The following is a 6,031-nucleotide window of genomic DNA, read 5'->3' as shown; positions in this document are numbered from 1 at the left end:
TAATGTGAAGTACAAATACTATAAATATATAAGAATTAAAATCTCACCAGTTTATAATCCCAATATATTGGATTTTTCATATTTTTGAATTTGTTTACAGTTATTTATTAATATTTTGTCTTGTGCAAAGTAACAGACTTTAAGCACATGCTAACATTACATTTTTACTGAAATGTAAAGAGTAACTCAATTTAAACCCATCCATTGCCATGTAACTACCCTACCAAAAACACAAACTGATTACAAGATAAACACTTACAAAGAGTAACAATCACTTCAGCCTTTATTTTCAAATTCATTTTATTTACAAATAGTACAAAGATCATCCGTTCAGTTTAACACTTCATATCCTGAAAACGCAATACAGTGATTATCTCTGATAATCTGCAAGTAAACAAGTAAACAGCAAACACTGATCGTTTAAATCAGCAACAGATCTGAATTCCTTTAGATCTTCACACACCTTTCCTACAACGAAAGAAAGCACGGTCAAACACACATCACGATATTAATAGTAAATTAAGAGAAGTGTAGCAGGCTTCTTTGTCAGATTTCTGTAGACCATCTCAACAAAAATCAGTGCCAACCCTGCAGATGCTCTTCCAAGGTTAAAGACATCACAGCAGAGGAGCGCGTCTGCCATGATGGTATCAGCTTGGATCGTAACACTGAGGAGCAGATTAAAGGTTACCTGCACTAGGATGATCTCCATGGCCTTTCAACTCAGTGTTCATCCATCTCTTCCTGCAGAGAAGGGGAAAAAGCTGACATTCACAACCCGTTTTACTTCCCTAACGTTACCGCTGTATTTTGTGCATTAACCCTCTAGGCGCCACGGTCAAGTTTACTCGACAAGATGCGGCACTGAATAAAACGGCCGATTTTGTCAAATAGGGTGTCAAATTTCGTTCGACCTCCCCTCCACTAGATGGCAGACATGTCATACTTCATCCCAGACTCAAAAAAGTCATGCTTCTATACAAAATCTTCGAGCTAGAGCGCATTGAATCAGTGCGAACAAAAGCAGAGCTAGTGTGCGAGTGAGCCATTTTATCAGAGCAATGTTGTCAACGTCAGCAAGTATTTGCATTAGATTATTATTATTATTATTATTATTATTATTATTATTATTATTATTATCTAATGGCATCAATAAAGCTTTCCTGCAATGAAGTGTTGGGTCTTCTATTCGCGGACTCTGATGATGACGGTGATTCTGAAAGTGAAAGTAGCCCTACACCAAGCACAAACGGTGAAACCTTTGCCCAATGTCAGTGGTGGGAACAATGTTTCCCGGGGTCGGAGTGTTCATCGCGAAGTTAGCAGGTGTGTTAGTGTTGTGGGGAACGAGGCGGGAGATTTTTACTGATTTTTACCGCGCTAGCCAGCTTTGTCTTCTGACCGTGTGCCTCTCCGCAATCGCGGCGACAGTATTGTGGTGGAGACGGGTATGTTAGACGAGGTCTAAGTATTCATAGGACAGTTAGGGGGTAACGTGGAGGCAGGGTGGGGAGTCGCAATGACAATGACAGTAGTCCGAGCTGTGCACACTCGGCGCGTGCGAGGCAGATCTGGCCGCGCCCGCGCTGCTCATGTGTGACATGGGGCAGAGGGGCTATTATGCATAGTCTATCGCAAGCTGATGGGAATGCCGGCTTTGTGTGTCATATGAATAATATATATGTGCCCCATACATGGAATGAGAGTGCCTACTGTATGTAGTAAATGGAAAATCTCTACAGCAAAAGGCCAACCGCTACATGCATTCGGTTTGTTTCTACCATTTATTAGTAATGATTTACACAGTTTGTTTACTACTTACTATTTACCTGAGCATTCAGTATTGTGCAATATAGCATACAGAAGGTGAGGGACATTTTGGGGGGAAAGAAGTGCTGCATTTTATCATTTAAACATGTGACTTTTCATGAAAATTCTATAATCCAAGATCGCCGCCACCATATGACGTCATATGCAAATTAGATGGGACAATGTAATCCCTACATAAACTTTGGGTCATCCTTAATATTTCTCTAATTTACAGAAAGTCTCTATCTTTTATCACTTTTAAGATATAGCCTTTTGAAATTAAGATGTCAAATTAAAGGGTGCCTAAAGGGTTAAGGAAAGGGGCAATTTTAATTTCATGCAGACTTTAAATGGGCAAAACTAAACACTTACCACTCAACACGACTGGCCATTTGGAAGAAGGTATTCTGGGGTCTCCTGTGACCTGTAACAACAGCATTAGTTAGACTCTCAGGATGGAGCCTGTGACTGTGAGAAGCACACACACACACGTGTGTGAGGAGTGTGGGCCCTCAGACTAGGGCTGGGTCACGTGATGAGCTCAGTCCACTCTCAGAGGGCCCGGTCCACCAGTGCTGACCCGCAGGACTCACTAAAACAGCCAGACCTGCACCAGCAACAGACGGCGGAGCCTTTCTCTCCCAGCAGAGTAACACTGGCTCAGGCACGGGCCGGCCTGTCAGCTGACTACCGCTGGGTCCACACACACACAACACACACACAACACACACACACACACACACACACACACACACACACACACACACAACAGAGTAACACTGGCTCAGGCACGGGCCGGCCTGTCAGCTGACTACCGCTGGGTCCACACACACACACACACTTACATTAGAGACGCTTCATCTTTATCTGGGGTCACTGCACAACACACTCAGCCTCCTGAAATAACAAAAGACATACGTGATCAATACATATTCAGTAGTGCTGGTTTTCACACAGGAGTTTCATCTACAAGCTCCACGGGAGAACTGTGACTTCTGAAACACTGTTTTAAAGTTGTTGAATTTCACACGGCCAATCAAAGTCGAGTTAACAACCAACCACGTGCTTCTGAAACCCGCGCGCGCCCACGTTAGCATTTTCAGACGTCATAGATTCAACTGTAAAACTGTCCGCAAACTTATGTAACTCTACAAATTGTACGCAAAAAAAATCGATGTTTTACCTTCTTGCAGCATTCTGCCTTTCTCATCTTCATGAGCTCTGGCTCTCTTCCACTGAGACATCGCGGAGTGAGGGAGCGAACAGAAGAGCGCGCCGCTTTTATAGCGCTCCTCCATACCAGCGAAGAAGAGCGAGCGTGATGTCATGCGGTGACGTGTGATTCGGTCAGTCTCATGAACTGATTCATTTGAATCGATTCGCAAAATCAAAGTTTTTTTCCCCCGCGCTCTCTACTGTAGCGATGACTTTACCAACGTCCAGATTACCATATAGATACCATTATGTATTGAAATAGGCGAAGAACAGTCCGTTGGTGAAGTACATTCAGTAGTTCAGGTGTACAAATATTTTCAGACACAAATCCGTGTCTAGTACGCACACAGTCCCTGCATCAACACTGAAATTACGGTCGAGACTATTTGTATTGTTCATGTTGAGACAGTAGATGGCGCTGTACCTTTAGATTTCGGTCGTTACTCCTATGATGAAGCTGCACAGTAGCAACAGATATTCACTCGTAAGTGTTGTCTAGCTGTATGTATTGTTTGTTAAAGCCCCCCTGTGGTGAAAATCCGGCTTTTAATGTTGTTTATATGTCTATGTGGTGTTTTTAATATGCTTTAAGACAAACCATGTGTAAATTCATAAGTCGAAGTGTTTCCAATTTTATAAATTTAAACTATTTCAGAAAATTATTATACTACATGTTTAGGTAGCAAAGTTTTATAAAATGATAAGATCACATTTAAGCCTTTTAACCATTGTTTTAAAAAAAGTCAATTAATCGGTAACACTTTATTTTTGTCCTTGTTACATATGTTACATTTACTTACCATAGTAATAACAGTAAATTATGCATAATTACATGCAACTAACCCTCAGTCAAACCCTAATCCTAATCCTACCCTAACCCTATAGTAAGTACATGTAGTTTATTAATATTACTCAGTACTTAAATATATAATTACACTGTAACAATGACACCTTAAATAAAGTGTAACCAATCTATCTATCTATCTATCTATCTATCTATCTATCTATCTATCTATCTATCTATCTATCTATCTATCTATCTATCTATCTATTTCAAATATGAATGGATGTTTGTGTGTAAAAAAAAAAAAAAAGATGCAAAAAAATTCAGAACACTATTTCTACAGAATATTCTGTTAGGCTATAATTATGCTAATTTGATGTTGGACAAAAATAGCTAGATGACCTATTATTAAAATGTGCAGTATACAGCAAAGTACACAGGGTGTAATACTGTATCCCACAATGCAGTGCACCGGACTATACCTTCCACATTAGTGAAAACCAGCCTTTTTTTTTAAGGTCAAAACGTATTGGCCAAAAAAAAAAAAAATACTGTGTGTTAATAAGTGTGTACTTGCAGTTGTGCCTATTATGAATCAAAACTAAATAGTTATTGAGTTCAGAGAGGTCTAATGCCTCTAGATGTCCTATTGTATTCAAGCCGTGACTTTTAAGCATCATTACATTTCCCACAGAATAATGATGTCATTGACGACAGCGACGGCCTGAATGACATACAGCAGCAGTTTATTGCCTTTCCCAAGAGTCCTGGCGTCATTCTGCCCAATATAAGGATCTTTCCCACTGAGACGTCTTCCCCCATCCCGAATCCCACTGTTCGGCTGGGGATTCCTGAGCGGGCCTGAAGCATCACCATAGCAACGGTCACCAGTTGGGAGTGACTGGGAGACTGGGATGAGGATACAGGGGCTCCGGGTGCAACCGAGGGCCACCAAACAATGAGCTGTTAATGAGGACCGCAGAATAAGGGGAGGTTTCGGGAGCCTGCGCTTCTGTTGCCCATCCTGACCCAAAGATTTGCCACAAGTCATTGATAGAGTGAGAAGAGAAGCAAACATATAGCTGGCATATTATTACCAACACCATGAAACTTCACAAAATCAGCTTTTTATTAAGGCAGCGATAGTGCAAAGAGTTGTTAGATGCAATTTATACTTATACAGTCAAACCAAAATTTATTCAGGCACTTCAACATTTCTCACATTATCAGTGTTTATTCGCGTATCAGTGTTATATTTAGTTTAGAAAACGATGATAAAATATGAGCAGAACTCAGAGTTCTCAGATCAGCTGATATTTGACTGGTTTTGTCCGTCCTTCTGTTAGACTGTCTCTCACATGAGTTATGTTGAATATCTGTCAGCTGTTAAATTTAACTACACAATTAGATAATACCGGTTTAGCTCAACCAATCACCAAGCAATGCTTCATTGTGTTCAGTCTGTGTGTAAAAAGAGCATTAGTTATTACAGAGAAAACACACTTCAGCAAAACATGATCAGCTCAAAGTGTCCGAATCAGTTTTGGTCCCAATATTTATAAATGTCACTGGTAGTCACTGTATGAAGAATTATTGGGTATAATATTTCACAGTTTACTTTATTTTGCTCTCCTCACTTACATGAATGAACTATAGTGTCCTGCACACACTAGTAAAAAAATATCAAAAATTATATCTGGTCTCTGAATAACTTTTGGTTTGACTGTATTGCAAATATTGGAAGATTTGCTCCTTAGTGTATTGTAGTACATTATAAAACAGTATACAATAATAACAAAATATTCAGTGTTTATGATTATATTTATTAAAATCATAAATGGATGCCGCCTTATCATGACATTGCCGGTCCTTAAAGCTCTTCCCTGCACCTATAAACTCTTTATCCTCATTATTAAATAACTTTTAGGCACTTTATTTCCACTTTTTGAATATTTTTTTCATTTTTATTTAAAATAAACCCCTCTCTGAGCAGATGTGCAATGGGAAAAGGGAGAAGAATGAGTTCGGAAAAGGCAGATTCGTGTCAAAAGCGAAGCCTATTCCAGGTTTTGGCTCATTGGCACAATCACTGGAAGTAGTGGGTCATCTGGGTACTTTTAGCCGACTGGTTTATGAATACAGGCATAAGTTGCATCCAAAATGACATATTATCGTGTGCACTGTGTACTGAACCATTCAGGCATTCATCGCCGGTTTTGATAT

At 39.9% G+C, this 6,031-nt stretch overlaps 1 long non-coding RNA gene across 2 annotated transcripts; it reads right to left on the bottom strand.

Annotated features, from left to right (window-relative positions):
- Positions 1-265: 265 nt before the first annotated feature.
- LOC311095498 lies at positions 266-3,390 on the bottom strand. 2 transcript variants are annotated; one of them, XR_014608842.1, is made up of 5 exons: positions 2,993-3,390; positions 2,655-2,706; positions 2,182-2,233; positions 692-744; positions 266-468 (listed from the first exon to the last, which is right to left on the bottom strand). It is a non-coding gene; the product is annotated as an uncharacterized lncRNA (long non-coding RNA). The 2 variants fall into 2 exon arrangements; XR_014608843.1 differs by having other exon boundaries at positions 266-463.
- Positions 3,391-6,031: the final 2,641 nt, after the last annotated feature.

The sequence above is a fragment of the Abramis brama genome, assembly GCF_963993115.1.
Source record: "Abramis brama genome assembly, chromosome: 13".
Lineage (NCBI taxonomy): Eukaryota > Metazoa > Chordata > Actinopteri > Cypriniformes > Leuciscidae > Abramis > Abramis brama.
This window is presented reverse-complemented; position numbering and strand designations above follow the sequence as displayed.